This window comes from Grammomys surdaster, unplaced genomic scaffold (genome assembly GCF_004785775.1).
Source record: "Grammomys surdaster isolate TR1022 unplaced genomic scaffold, NIH_TR_1.0 1162, whole genome shotgun sequence".
In the NCBI taxonomy this organism is placed as follows: Eukaryota; Metazoa; Chordata; class Mammalia; order Rodentia; family Muridae; genus Grammomys; species Grammomys surdaster.
This window is the reverse complement of record NW_021605581.1, coordinates 1,788,928-1,804,932: the sequence shown is the minus strand read 5'-3', so window position 1 is coordinate 1,804,932 and position 16,005 is coordinate 1,788,928. Positions and strand designations below refer to the sequence as shown.

General features: G+C 41.4%; 1 non-coding gene and 1 pseudogene across 1 annotated transcript; both read left to right on the top strand.

Moving 5' to 3' along the window:
• Window positions 1-3,432: 3,432 nt before the first annotated feature.
• LOC114635012 lies at window positions 3,433-3,564 on the top strand. Its single transcript, XR_003713401.1, has one exon. It is a non-coding gene; the product is annotated as a small nucleolar RNA SNORA17 (small nucleolar RNA).
• An 11,297-nt stretch (window positions 3,565-14,861) lies between these two features.
• LOC114634991 overlaps window positions 14,862-16,005 on the top strand; it is a 35,593-nt pseudogene continuing 34,449 nt past the window's right edge.

Sequence of the window (16,005 nt, the reverse complement as noted above, 5' to 3'; positions counted from 1 at the left end):
AAACTTTCTGAGATGAAACAAGAAACATGTACAGTGTTCCTGAATTAAAAGAAAGCAATTATAAAAAGCAGAAGGTGGTGAATGCGTTTGTTAGATGAATACGTTCTCTAGGTGACATTCTTAGTAGGAAACATTCTTTTAGTGTTCGTATAAACACTTTTCTACTGCCTAAGTAAATTAAAGCTAAGATATCTTGAGTTATTGAAACTAACGCTTTCCTGGTTATTTGCAGAATGAGTACCACTTGGGCATGCACAGTTCACTTGATTTGTGGAGTGTCTCTGTTTAAGTACATTTATTTCAGCTGAAATGTACAGCACAATGTAATAAAGAATGTTTCTGTGAAGATACATGAAAAGAAACACAGTTTTCCCAAATTAAGAAAAAGCAATTATCAAAAAAACACAATGAATGCATTCTATAGGTGACATTCCTAGTTTAAAAATAAAAACGACCATTTTGGTATTCATTTAAATACTATTTTACTGCCTAAGTAATTTAAATCTTTGGTATATTGAGTTATTTAAAATTAACACATTTCTTGTTATTAGCTGAACAAGTACCAACTGGGCATCCACAGTGCACTTGATTTCTGGAGCGTCTCTGTTCAAGTACCTTTATATCGGCTGAAATGCACTGTACAATGTAATGATGAAACTTTCTGTGAAGATACTAGAAAAGAAAGGTACAGTGTTCCCCAATTAAAAGAAAGCAATTATAAAAAGTAGAACTCACTAAATATGTTTTAGAGTAAGAAACATTCTTTTGGTGTTGTTATAAATACTTTTTTTCTGCCTAAGTAAATTAAAGCTAAGATATCTTGAGTTATTTAAAACTAACACTTTTCTGGTTATTATGAGAATGAGTACCACCTGGGCATGCATAGTTCATTTGAATAGTGGAACATTTCTGTTTAAGTACCTTTATTTCAGCTGAAATGTACTGTACAATGTAATGAAGAAACTTTCTGTGTTCCCACGTATAAAAAACTTACAGTGTTCCCACATATAAAAGAAAGCAATAAAAAGCAGAACTCACTAAATGCATTCACTAGGAGACGTTCCTAGTAAGAAACATTCTTTGGTGTTCACATAAACACTCTTTTACTGTGTAAGTAATTTAAAGCAAAGATATCTTGAGTTATTTAAAACTAACACTTTTCTGGTTATTAGCAGAATGAGTACCACCTTGGCATGCCTAGTTTACTTGATTTGTTGTGCTCTGGTTGTGTGTTTACGGAAAGTCACCTGTCATTGCCTCACCCATGAAATGGGGATAATTCCTACTCTGTGTCCTGTGCTTGGTTACCCCAAAAGCCATTCCTTTAAATGTATGCTGAGTGCTAACCATGTGTCAGTTAGAGACAAACCTGTGAAGACAGATAGGTTCTTTACTTCATGGATCTCCTGTTATAATGAGAAATGAAGGAAAGATAATGCAAAGAACCCTTAAACACATATGTGTCTGGGGGGCAAGTCATGACAGATTTTTCTCTGAAGACAGTGATGCTGGGGCTGAGTCAGTGCACTGAGGCTAAGGACAAGAAAGGCGCACAGTGGTGTGACTGTTGTTACTTTTCATGAGGCTTGGGCTGATCAGCCAAAGCTCAGGAGGCAACATGTTGATTGGAACCTCAAGGTTGACTTAGGGTTCTCAATGGAGAAATATTGTAGACTACAGGGACAAGAAAGTCTCACCCAGGATGACATATGAAAAAGCCACAAGGTCAAGAGAAAAGTAGCTATGCTTGCATGAACTGAGAGAGGACTGGCATGGGGCCTTCAGCCAAGTTACTGGACATCAAAGTGTGGAAAGAGAAAGCCAATAAGAGTTCTGAGTGAGCATGTTGGCCTTTGTGTCAAGAGACTATGGCTGCAGATTTAATGAGGCAGTGTGGGTGAAGAAGCACCAGGCTGTGTTTTCTCTTCTTATACCAAGAATGGCATATCTCCTGCTGCCATTTCCTAGTGTGGCAGGATAAACATTTGGACCCATCCTTCTGTGTTTTTCTTCTTTGGGTTCTGATTGGTGTGGTGTGTGTGTGTGTGTGTGTGTGTGTGTGTGTGTGTTCTGTTTAATCAGAACTTTGCAGTTTGGTTTTTTTCAGACACTAGGCCATGGGTGAAGAAGGTTGGTTGCCATCTTTCTTTCAACATTAGCTCTCCATTTACTTCTTATATTTATCTTTCTCATTAACCCAAGCAATATAGAATTATTGTGAAATACAGGTAAGTGAAATAGAAATTATTAAATGCCAAATAGCCCACTGTTCAGAAATAAGCATTAGCATCAGGTTAATGTACACAAAACCCCTTTAGTCTTTCTTCCCTCATAATTTAAGTAATTTACCACCAGGCAAGGAGAGAGCACCATAACAGTAGGTGGATTGACTAAGGAAGTCATTGATGCTTCCTCATTTTTATAGTTTGCAAAATTTACTAAAAGATTTTGGCTTTAAAATTACCAGAAGAGATTCACTTTTAAAGAATTATATGTCAAGAAGAAAAGAATTATATGTCTTAGAAAATATATAGTCTATGATATATATATTATGTGTATATCACTGCAATATACAAAAGTCTATATATGTTCTCTAAATATATTTTAGAAACATGATTTATCTACTTAGCTCTGGCTGTTCTGGAACTCACTATGTAGACCAGCCCAGCCTTGAGCTCACAGAGATCCACCTACATCTGGCTCCCAAGTGTTGAGATTAAATGTGTATGCCACCATGTTTCTTCTTTTATCTTCAAAAGTACATTATATAATTACCTGATTAAATAATTTTTACAAACTTTATGTGTATGAGTGTTTGCTTGCACATACAAATGTGCACCACAGGTGTGACTGGTGACATCAGGGACCAGAGAAGAGCATCAGATCCCATGGAAATTAAGTTCTGGATGGTTGTGAAACACCATGTAGGTGCTTTGAATCAAACCCTAGCCCTCTGAAAGACTAGGAAATCCTGCTGAGCCATCTCTCTAGCTTCCTAATTAAAGATTATTTGGCTCTTGTTAAAAGTTAACATTAGTGCCAAGCTCTTTAGAAAAATTTGAAAACTTGGAGGACTGAGGCTAAGTTGATAACAAGACTTCTGCCTGTGCTGGGGTTGAAGAGTCATTTTCCTCATTTTTCCTCTCCTAAGCATTCTTCTAAGGCAATTCTCCACCAGGAAGAGGATAAAAATAGTTCTAAGTCATTTAAAACCATTGAATAACTTAATAAGTGCATGGAACATGGTAGACACTCAAATGTGTGCTGTTTTCTCTTATTTCTGTTCTTTCCTCTGAACCCAGAAACACAAAAGCTACCTTACTTGTTTTCTCAAATTCAACAAAGAACTTCTGCACCATTCTGCTCCCCTTCCTACTTCCTCTACAACAACATTACCACTCTACCACCTTTATTAACTAAAAACTAAAATTCCCTGCTCCTACAGGCATTGCAGATATGGTTTCTGAGTCATGTATGGGTCAGTAGGTGGCAGAGAGGAGAGAGGCTATGTCTATATTAAATGCTCTGACCCATGAACATCTGAACAATTCATAGCCTAACATTCCCAGAAAAAATTGAACTTGAGGTAAACACCAGTCCTGCACCAGGAGACTTGGACAGCGAACTGTCCTCCAGGACCATGGTGGGATTCTGGCTTGTGTTGCCACGGGAATTGAGGGTAGCAAGGTGTGGGGGGGGCGCACATCTGGGACCATGACCCTGAAGCAGCAGGAGTCTGTCACTTCCAAAGCCAAAGGCCAAACAGACATCCCTGGTCTGGGCTGCTCCCTAGGACATCTGAGGGATAAATTTGACCCCTCCCCTTACCTGCCTGCCCACTTATCTTCAGAGCAGTAGCACGAACTAGGGAGAGATATCCTCCTTTCCTCTCCCCCACCACATGTGGCAGGTGGGAGACTTGACATGGAGTCATGAGAGCAGGAGAGCTGACCCTGCCTCTCTCCAGCTGTAGCACTTGGGAGAGCTGGCCCTGCTTCCAGACAGCACAGCAGAACTGGCCCTGAATGTGTGGGTTGTGCATGCACGAACGCCCAGGACACGAGTGTAAGAGAGCCAGCTCTGCTTCTTATCTGCCTGAGCAGCAGGGTAGAGCTGGCCCTGATAGTGCGAGTTGCTGGTAAGCCAGCCCTGAGGGCATGAGAATGGGAAAGTTGGTGGGCTGACAAGCTCAGATACCTCTCTGGGCAGATACAGGCCTTTGAATTGGCCCACTCCAAATCTACCCTATCTATGAACTGTTGGAATGGATGAAGGGGCTGGTCCTACAAATCCAAAACTACAGAATCTTCATGACACAGGGCAACAATAAGATTTCTGAGAGGAGTCTCAGTAAGGTACTTATAAGAGTAGCAGAAGCCAGAGGACTTGTACCAGATGAAGTCATTGTAATGAACATTTGCAAGAGAAGAAGTGTGGTCAAAAGAGTATACCGTGGGACACACTATGACATATTACAGCTTTCACAATGAAATTATTTTTCTCTTTTGTGGGGGGAGGTTGCAAGGGTGGAGGGTGGGTACAGGAGGAGAGGAAGATGAGTAGGATTGGGATGCATGATGTGAAACTCACAAAGAACCAATAGAAGTTATAAAAAATAAACCAAACTTACTTGCTTAGATAGATTAATTCCCCTTAATTATAATTAGGTATTTATTATTTTTTAGCAAGTCATCAACCAGAAATATTTAAACCTAACTTGTGTTGTTCCCACAACCTAATATTTAAACCTAACTTGTGTTGGTACTCCTCTGAGACAAGGATGGCCAGCTGCAAGAACCACGGGTCTAAGTGACCACAGCAGAGGGATTGTTTGGGAAATGGTCTCTGAATGATAGTCCCTTCTCAGTACTGCATGCTTAGCATAGCGAAATGGCATTCCCTGCAGAAATCATGAAGCTTTCCTTTTTTCTTAGGCTCCACCATGCTTAATTGTCTTCTTCCTTCTGAATGCAGAGAGCTAAGGTTGCATTTGCTGCAAGAGAGCTAAGATAACATTACGTCGTGTCTCAGTCTTGTGCCCTTGGATGAAAACAAACAAATAACACACACACACACACACACACACACACACTACCTTCAAGGCTGAAGAAAGGCTGTTTTGCATTCCACATTTCAAACCTCTCATTTTCTTATTTAATCTTATTATTATTTTTAAAATTGTGTCTGTGTGTGTGTGTGTGGTAAATGCACTTGTTAGTAGGGGTGTGTGCACAGTGTCTATGGGAGTATGTGCATATGTGTAGCTTTGACAATCAGAGTGACGTCTTTCCTCCACTACTCACCATCTTCTCTTTGTGACAGCATCTCTTCCTAAAAATCCAAGCTCATGGACTTAGCTAGCTTGCTGGTCAGTGAACTTCAAGGATATCCCCTGCCCCCAGCCTCCTCTTCCTCCTAGTGCTTGGGTGGTTCCAGGCAAAAAGCCACCATGCCAGGCTTTTTATGTGGATGCTGGAAATCTAAACTCAGGTCTTTTTGCTGGCCCATTAGGCACTTTATTGATTGCGCCAACTTCTCAACCCAGTAATGTTATTTAAAAAGTACTCTATTCAGAGATATTGTCTGATCTGGTTTATTCCAATTCCCGAGCAACCCCCGTCCCAAACATGATTTAATGCCATCTCTTTAGTCTTGGTAGAAGCTCAGTAGCAAGCTGAGGATAAAGTGGGGAAAAAAATGGCCGCAACAGCCCAGTGAACCAGATTGCAGCTTTCATCCACTGGGAAACAATTGTATGCAGATGAGAAAATATTGAACATTTTTGACAGTAATTTAATGTTATCCATTTAAAAGGCATCTGATGATTTTAAAAATGGAAAATTTTGTTTCTCATCCCCATCAACAGATATTAAACTTTCCACAATTCCTTATGGCTATGTCAGTCTTGATGCTCATAATGCCTTTGTAGAATAACACTCAGCAGAAAAACCTCCATAATAATCAGGAGGTTTGGAAGAAACAAAATTACATTTTTATTACAAGCGAGTAACATTTTAAATCATTAAAATGTTTCTCCATCCAGCCCATCAGTTCCAGCTGGTGGCTAAATCCTGACTATACAAGTATTTCCTAGCGTGGTAGTTTGATGCTGGGAAGAGTGTTGGAGCCATCCCTTCTATTTCTGAAGGAATTTGCCCAAAGTTCTACAGTCAGATGTGGTAGGCTGCACCTATGACAGTCTGATCCTACCTCCCACACTAAGTCGTTCTCTGAGAGATGGCTGGCTGGTGACTTTCTCAAGTTATCCTGTTGACATTCATTCAATATTCTGAGAGAAATCCTTTTTGAAAGATAGTGAGCTGTGTGTGTCTAGACATGAGCAGGTGTGATGCATCCTGCCTCCAGGTTCTAAGACTCAACATAAAGTTGGGGCAGACAGATATAAGATAAACCTTAATGGGTAGTCTGCTTTTCAATTCAGTTTAGAGGATAGAGACTGCAATAAGCCACAGTGTTATCAAGAGACAAGAAGCAAGAACTTGACCCTGAATGTAACAGAATGTAACAACTCCCATGACTTCCTCTAACCTAACTTGCCAGTATGTCAATTCTCTGAAAGTTAGGAGGTGCTGGCTTCTCGGAACCTAATTCTAAGCAAAAGATTTAAGAGGAGACAAGGTTTCTTATGTGGCTATTAACTGATTACATCTATATTTATGTTTCAATTTAGAGAAAACAAAACAAAAAATGGTCAAGAGTGTGAATGGGAAGCCATGACTGACAGACTAAGGGAACAATTCTCTGATGTAAGCCTGATTCAGAAGGCATCCAAAAGCATCCCCAAACAGCAGAACAGTGGGAGAGCAGAGTGGAGACCACTCAAAACTAGCCATAACCTGGCACCCCAGAGGGAATCTTATGACAGGAAATCCGATGCGTAGTGGCTCCCCATAATTGCCCCACCAGCCAAATGAGGCCTGCCCTCATTTACATAGCAAGAATTTCATGCCAGGGGAAATTGTCCATAGAATGGCTGGCTCTAACCAAGCAGAGAATCCCTTCAAAAGGCAGACCACAACACTTCATTACACACAGAGGTGGTTCTTCAGTTATCACCATGCCTGCTGTTTTCCTTCAAGTATACTGAATAAACTCATTTTCTTTGTACCGTGGCCTAAAGGATGAAGAATTTCTATAATCTGAAAGATCTCTTGTCACAAACAATAGAGAAGCTGGATGTGTATTTTTCTTGTGCAGTAAAGTCACACCTAGAAGTGGATGCTGGGTAAGCCAGGAGCAAATCTTCAAAGGAGAGTGAATGACCACTGCCTTATGCCTCAGACCAGGAGGACTGAAGAGTAGGAAAGAAAGCAATTTAAACATGAGATTTCTAGAGAAGAATATTTGCTGAAAAGAGATTTAGATTCAACATCATGAGGAAATCTTCAGCAGGGCTCAGAGCCCTCCTTTGCAGGGGCTTCTAATAGATTCTGAATTGGCCAAACATCTAGAGAGTTTGGAAGACAGGTTTATTGTGTCAGGGAAAGAAAGAACTGTGTGTATGGCTCCTCACATCTCCCTGGACTGAGAAGCACACACTGGGGAGTGTTGGCTCTCGGTTCCCCTCCCCTCTTTCCTCTTTTACTCAGTCTAAGCTCTTAGCACACATGATGGTGCACCCTACATTTAGGTGTGTCTTTCCCATTCTGTTAATTCTCTCTGAAATGGGCTCAGAGATATACTAGCAGGTTTTCTATTATCTTCCAGGTGAGTCTTAATCCAGTCACGTTTACAATGATGACCCAGCTCACAAATAGCACCAACTAACCAAATGCTGTCCAAGAGTAATGATGGAAGAAAACTTCACATAGTCTCTTGTTCCGATTCTAGCAATGTACCATATACATTTCTCACCATTCTCTAAAAATTAATCAAATCATTAAATGTCTACTATACACATTTAATCAACTGTGATGCAGCTTTATATGGGAGCTCATCTACAGTTTTGCTGGATTAAAACAACTGTAATCTTTTTTATAGTTGAGCCCACTTGATTTTTCTCTACACATTTGTTTTTCTTTTTTTTTTTTTCTGTTTTCTTTTGTTTCTTTGTTTGTTTGGTTGGTTTGGTTTTTTGGTGTTTTTGTTTGTTTTTTTCAAGACAGGATTTCTCTGTATAGCCCTGGCTGTTCTGGAACTCACTCTGTAGACCAGGCTGGCCTCGAACTCAGAAATTTGCCTGCCTCTGCCTCCCAAGTGCTGGGATTAAAGGAGTGCGCCACCACTGCCTGGCTTCTCCACCCACTTGTTACCTGTGTCCTCTTTGTCCTCTAAACCTTCAATTTCTCAGTCTACCCAGATCCAGTCAACTTTTATCAATCCCTTCCTCTATGATTCTGAGAAAGCAAGTCCCTGATGTGAAGGATATTTTCAAATGTATTGCTCTTTTTACTTGATTAAAAAAAACATTCTATTGTAGTTAAAATATTATGTCTGAATAATCTTTGCCCTCTGAACATTAGGTTTTCATAACATCTGAGGACTCTTTGTCTCTAATATTTTTAGTGTCTGGGGCTGAACAGATGGCTCAGGTGTCACTTAGTCTTGCAGAAGATCCGGGTTTAATTCCCAACACCCACATTGTAGTTCCCAACCATCTGTAACTCTAGTTTTAGAGTTACATCTGTGTATGTCATCTGATATACACAGATTCCTGAATGCACACACACACACACATACACACACACACACACACACAGAGAGAGAGAGAGAGAGAGAGAGAGAGAGAGAGAGCACAAGTTAGTTTTTAAATGAAGCTTAATATTCAAACAAGGAGAATGTTAACAACTAAAAATTGTTGGAGACAATATTAACCTCATTAATTCATTCAGTACATGGTTTTGTTGATCACCTGTTTTGGCTTGGTATCTGACTTCACAGCACTTAAAATTTGAGCTTAGGGACAGATGCTGTGTAACTAATATACAAATGATTTGTGGTCAGTATAACAATAAGAAAGCATTGAGTTGAAGGAAGACACGGGCACGAGGTAAAAACCGATCACCGAGGCCATTTTAGGTTGTGCTTAAATGTGCACCCTGTGTCTTAAACACTGAGGAAAATCACTGAAGAACATTGATTAAGAACATTACTAAATTAATTAAAAATTCCTTCTAATGAGAAGATGACTATTAGATATGGGGATAAAAGAAGGGGCTACACAATGGCTATAACTGATATAATACATATATGTTATGTAATATGCGGTGTGAATAGTAATAGAGAAATTATATAGACTTAGGAGACTTTTACAGGGTAGAACCCACTAAAATCTGTCTATGGGTTTAGTGTGTGTGTGTTGTGTATATATGTAGTGTATTGAATGTGTGTATAGTGTGTATATATGTAGTGAGTTGTGTGTGTGTTTATGTGTGATGTGTTGGTTGATGGAGACAGAAGAGAGAAGATAAAGTCAAAGATGATTTAAGTTTCTAGATTTAGCAGCTGTGTGATGAATTCTTGGAAATAAGTTACAGATGGTTGGAAGCCACTATGATTGGGTGCTGTCTGTTCATCTGTGATTAAATGCTTATCTGAAATGATTTCAGAGATAAATGGTTGCCAACCTCAGCTTTCCCAGTCTTTCTTTTGAACCTGATATTTCACTAGTCTTTAGAAAGGTACTCAAGCATGCCTTCAAAGACTCCTGTATAGCTTCCCAAAGGATACAGAATACTGTCAAGGGCAGAGTCTGGAGGAGAGTTCTCAGTGTTGCTGGTAATAAAAGGATATGGAGGAGTAGAGAAAAGGCAGCAAGAAGGTATCAGAGGTAGGCCTTTCCATTGACAAGGGAAACAGTCTGCTGAAGGTCCTAGAAGGCATGTATCACAGTATTTCAAGAACTGAGGTCTTAGCAAGGCATATATGCATTTGAATTCACACCCTCTGTGCTCAGTTGGACTCTTCATCATCACAAAGGAAACCTTCCTGCAGAAAGTTTAAGAACTGGGTGGAGCTGCTGCGGAGGCCCTGGTACCAGATTTTCTGCAACCTCCTCCATGGCATCTACTCCAGGAACCCATATTGTGTAGCCCATGGCCCTGCTCATCTTACCAACTAATATAGTAAAAACAAAGAACACCTAAGTATTTCTAAAAGTTTTAGCTTTTTGCCACCCTCAGCGTCACATCATGCTCATCTGGCTGAACTCTTTATAAAAAGCACTAGATGGCAGCAGAGGTTCTCCTTAGTTCCTTGGAGAAAGTGTGCCTGCACTATTTAGGGAAATGTCTGAGGTCTAGCTTCTACCTGAGTACCAGGGAGAATGTGAAGAGGACCAATCTTAGCAGCAGCTCCACTCCATCAGTTCAGCCTGCTGGGCATCACAACAAAGTGAGTTTCCTGAGTATACTTGCTTGAGGAAGTAAAAACACTCACATTTTCTTTATAAGCCATGAAATTAATTTTCTTCTAACTCTAGATTTTTCCTCACTGAATTTCATCATTACGTAGAGGATTAATCCCTCAGAAACTGGAGCCTGTCCTTAGATATTATTGTAAGGCCGCAGGAAGGCAACAAATCTTTTAAAAATAGACTATGAAAAGGAAAATAAAGATAATCCAAACTACAGATCTGTAAATAAATATTTACAGGTAATTCTAAAATACTGGCAGCACCAGCCTCTCTTCCAAATAGGCCATAAAGCAAAGCCCTAAAGGGAAAGGATAGTGGAGTGTCTGTTTCTTTAGGAGTAAGCATCACTCTTGTTTGTTGTTCACTCCCTAATCTTCCTCATTGTCTTGAACTGCCTCATCTCCTAAGTACTCAATATATTAAAAAAAATTCTTTCTGTACTCAAACTTGAGTTCTTTCCAAGTATTATTTCATGTCTGAATCTCAATGTCTACATGGTATTGTATGTGTTTGTCAGATGGTTGGTATTTTTTACTAGGCATAATGTGTTATAGTGAAAGGATATAAAAATTCATAGAGAAGCTTGAGACAACCCCCCCCCATCTGAATTAAGGGTGGCAGGTTCACAGGCCTAGGTTCCAGGAACTAGTTGGCCACCCAAAGAAAGAATTAGCCAGAAGGCAGGTCAGCTAGGTCGTTCCAATAAAGAGTAGCAGAACTAATAATACAGGTTGGCTAAGTCACTCCAGGAAGTAGCTGACCACAAGAAAATGGTCAGGTTAAGGTCACATTCTTGAATAAACCATGTATAGGGTGTTTTCCCACTTCCCACCCTGGTTTATAATCAGCTAAATAATGAGCTGAAAACTGTCTACTATTTTTATGATACAGATTAGAATTCTCCACTGTTCCCTCTTGGTTTCCCCCTTCACCCCCCCCCCCCCGTTTATGGTTTTCTCCTTTAAATACCCCTTGCACCCAAACATGGGGGTTGAAACTCCTGCTCTTGTGTAGGCTACCAGTTTCTGCCTCAATACGCGCTGATTGAAATACATCTCTTGCTAATTGCAACAAGAATCGGTGTCTCGTGGTCTTTGCGTGGACATAATCTCGAGTGGGTTGAGTGAGGGTCTCCCCTCTCGGGCAGGGAGACTTTCATTTTGGTGCATTGGATAGGAAGTTTCGACCACCCAAGACATGGGAACCTTCTTGGAGGTAGGATTTCACTTGCTTTGTTCTGTCTTTGTGGGCCCTTGTTTGTCTGACTGTTTGGTTTCTGAAAAGTGCACTTCTTTCAGTTTGCAGCCGTTTGTTTCTTGAGGGAGTGACCAAAGCAGACGTGCTAGGGGATCACCAGCTGTGGCCCTGGGAGACATCCCAGGAGGTGGTTAGTGATCCCTAGGGATGCCTGGGGGACTCCCATCTGGAAGCTGAGGAAGATAACTGTCTGTTTTTCTGGAGTGGTGTTGGCACTCATGATAAAGACTATTAGTCTCTTTGTGTAGTTGTCTTGTCTGTGTTTTGTGTTAGTCGTGATAGAGACAATCGACTGTGTATGAGAGGTTTCTGTGTTCATGGCAGGAGCGAGAACTAGACAAGCCACAAAGATCATTTTTATTGGGTTCTTCCACTAACAGCTTATGTCTTGATTGTGTTGTTTTTCTCTGTTCTCTTGGCAAACTTTTGGTGTGGTGGTTTTCAGACTTTGACTGACTGATGTTATTTTGGACTGAATATACTGTGTTAAAACATCCTGAGTTAAAAAGAAATAACATGACCATCAGCCGAAGAAGAGATAAAGCCGCTGGTACAGGAAAGTACAGAACAGAGAGGCAGGACCTCTGGTGGGAAGTGCAGAGCATCTGCGGGTGGTGGGCGGGCGCCATCAGGGTCAGGTCGAGACCTCCACCCAAGCCACGCTCTGAACTCCGAACTCTGAACTGTTGCACCACACTCTGAGCCCTTTGCCGTGCGGGCTCTGGCTCTGCCTCCCCAGGGTACAGGGAGGAGAGGGCCAGCTGCGGGAACCCAGAACAGGAGAAGGACAAGTCCTGAGGGATTGGACTCGACTGTAACCATTAACCCCCACTAGCTTCTTCCCAGAGTGTGAGCCCCGTGCCTCGTCTGTGGCAGTGGCAGGCAGCAGAAGAGCTGGTGCAGTTCAGTGCCCTTGTCCTGTCCGCCCCACCCCTAGCTACAAAGGCAGGGAGCTGGCGGTAGCTCCCTGAGCAGCGGAAGGTATAAGGGGGCTGGGAATTACCATCGGGTTCTCTAGTACTGGGTCTCTGAGGGACAGATGTCCCACCAATTTGGCCAAGATGAGAGAAGTACTAGATAGATAAAATATAGGAAAAGATTTTGGCCACAATTTTTAAAAAGGACAGAGATAGATAGATTTAGATAGACAGAGAACCTGGGCAATAAAAGGTCAAAGCCAGACAGAAAAAAAAGAGAGCAGAAGAAAAGAAATACAGCGACACCTACTGGGCAAAGATCAGTGTGCCTATTGTAAGAGACTGCTGGCAGAACCGAGTAAGATGAGATAAAGACTAGACTGTCACCCAGAACCACCCCTAGTCGGGTGAGAGAACTTTTAGACATGGCCGACTTTTGTGGGCTATAGAACATTGACAGCCCACCTGTATCCCCTCACAAAAGAAAGAAGAGAGTTTATTCAGACCCCTGAACATCAGAAAGCCTCTTAAAGATATCAAAAGGGCCTTACTAATGGCACCAGTGCTAGCCTTACTGGATTTGACTAAACCCTTTACTCTATAGATGAGGGTCCTGACTCAAACCTTGGGGCTGTGAAAAAGACTGTGGCATACTTATCCAAGAAACTAGACCCAGTGGCCAGCAGACGGCCAACCTGTCTGAAAGCCATTGTTGCTGTGGCCCTACTTTTCAAAGATGCTAACAAATTGACTCTGGGACAACAGGTAACTGTTGTGACACCCCACTCTCTTGAGAGTATTATCCAGCAGCCCCCTGACAGATAGATGACCAGAGTTTGTTGTTGACTGAGAAAGTGGTCTTTAAACCCCCGGCTGTCCTGAACCCTGCCACTTTGCTGCCTGAGACTGATGATTCTCCTCCTGTTCATCATTATATGGACATCCTGGCAGAAGAGACAGGTACTCAGAGTGACCTAAAGGACCAGCCCTGGCCAGGAAGTCCAAGGTAGGCAGATGGCGGGAACTGTGGTGGTAGATGGAAAGTGAGTGATCTGGGCTGGTAGCCTACCAGAAGGTACCTCTGCACAAAGAGCAGAACTTTTCACGCTGACATCAGCCCTGTGAATGGCAGAAGGGAGATGCCCAGAATACTTTTGCCACAGCTCATATAAAGTGACTCAGGACACTGTTGCAAAAAGAAATCAGATGGCTGACATAGCTGCCAAGAAAGCTGCACAGAGAACAATGATTCTAGCAGTTAAGGGTTCCAGAGACTATTTTGACACACGAGATACCAGTTTCAGACACATTACCAATAACCATCAAGTGATGTGATGGACAAATTAGACTTTCACTCTGAAACCCCTTATGGGGTAATAAAAAAACAGAGATGGTAAATTAATCCTCCCACAAGAAGAAGATAAAAAATATGTCACTAATCTATACTATCTGACTCATCTGGGAACCAAGAAGTTAAAAGATATGGTAAGATCCTCTGAATATTATGTTATAAGACTGTCTGATTTGACGAAAGCTGTGGTGAGAAACTATAGAGCTTGTGCCTTAACCAATGCAAGATCTTCCATGTATACCATGGGAAAGAGACTTAGCGATGACTGGCCCGGAGCTTACTGGGAGATGGATTTCACAGAAGTCAAACCAGCAAAATATAAAAATAAATATCTTTTAGTTTTTATAGACACCTTTTCAGGATGGGTCGAAGCCTTCCCTGATAAGAATGAAACTGCTAAAGTGATGGCTAAGAAGATCCTGGAAAAAATCTTTCCAAGGTTTGGAATACCCAAGGTTATTGAGTCTGTTAATGGACCTGCCTTTGTTGCCAAGGTGAGTCAGGGACTGGCCACACAGCTGGGGGTTAATTGGAAACTACTTTGTGCTAATAGACCCCAGAGTTCAGGACAGGTAGAGAGGATAAATAAAACAATTAAAGAGACCTTAACCAAATTAGCGTTAGAGATTGGTGGTAATGACTAGCTAGACAGCCCTCTTTCCCTATGCCTTGTTCCGAGTTCAGAACTCTCCAGGACATTTTAAGCTTACCTCCTTTGAGATCTTGTGTGGGAGACCAACACCACTTACTGAGGCAGGTGAAATATATGATCCTGATGCTGTCCTTTCTAAATCTTTGTTTGCCCACATAAAAGCACTTGAAGTGGTCAGGCATGAGGTCTGGGATCTACTGAAAGAGAGACCGGAGACCCAAATGTGACACCCCAGTTGAGAGACACAGTTCTAGTTTAACATCACCAAGCCACCTACAGCATCCGACCATGTTTGGCCTGTGAAGAGACATGGTTATTGCCTTGAACCTGTACAACAAGCTATACCACCAGTCACTGGAGATCATCTTGTGCTACCTGCGGGAGCAGACGACCAGCTCCAAAGACTTGAAGCCTCTGGGTGAGGCTGGTGCAACAGTCCAGAAGGCATTAGAGACCCTGCAGTGCATGGGCAATGACATACATCACAACCATGAGACAGCCTTTCAGGACATGCTTCAAGAATTAGACATTAAAACTGAAGATGAAGCCGGGCAGTGGTGGCACACGCCTTTAATCCCAGCACTTGGGAGGCAGAGGCAGGTGGATTTCTGAGTTCGAGGCCAGCCTGGTCTACAGAGTGAGTTCCATGACAGCCAGGGCTATACAATGAAACCCTGTCTCGAAAAAAACAAAAAACAAAAAAACAAAAACAAAAACTGAAGATGATATTAAGTCTTTTTCTCGAGTGATAGACCATGTTTTCAAAGATGATGTAACAAACTGGGGCAGGATTGTGACTCGTATTTCTTTTGGTTTGATAAGCCATTAGCAGAAAAATTTTTCATATCTACTATCCTTGTCATTCTTTATTACACTATGTTAAATAATAGTTATTATTATGAGTATTTTACTGATGAAAAATAGAGAATCAGAAAAGCAAGTTAACTTACTCAAAGTTGACACACATTTTAAATGAGAAAATGTTGGTATGCTTATAATTTTTTACAATTTCTCATGGCCTTCAAAGGCAGTTTGGTTAAAAATCATGTACATTTATCTACAAAAGCATAGGGGTGTATAGGGAAGAAAGATGACAGCCAACTGGGCATTTTACAAGGGCAGTAGTAGTCACAGTGTGGGAAGTGGTTTAGATTCAGCAAAGAACAATATCTAGTCCTTGGCTATGTGATGCTGTCAGTGGTTCAAGACCAAGAGAGACTTAAGTGGTGGTGATATTCAGAGGTACTTAGCAGGTACTGAGCAGTCCTCGGTGGCTGACTGGGAATAGACCTAAAGGAAGAAGATTGTTAAGGATGACGTTTCAGAGGAGTAACAGGCTGCTTAGTAATGAAGATGTTTGTCAAAATCGAAATTTCAGTGCAGGAAACACCTGTTTTTTCCTGGATTATTTTTAGCCCCTATGTTTCCAACCTGACCTATGGTCTCCAGGAAA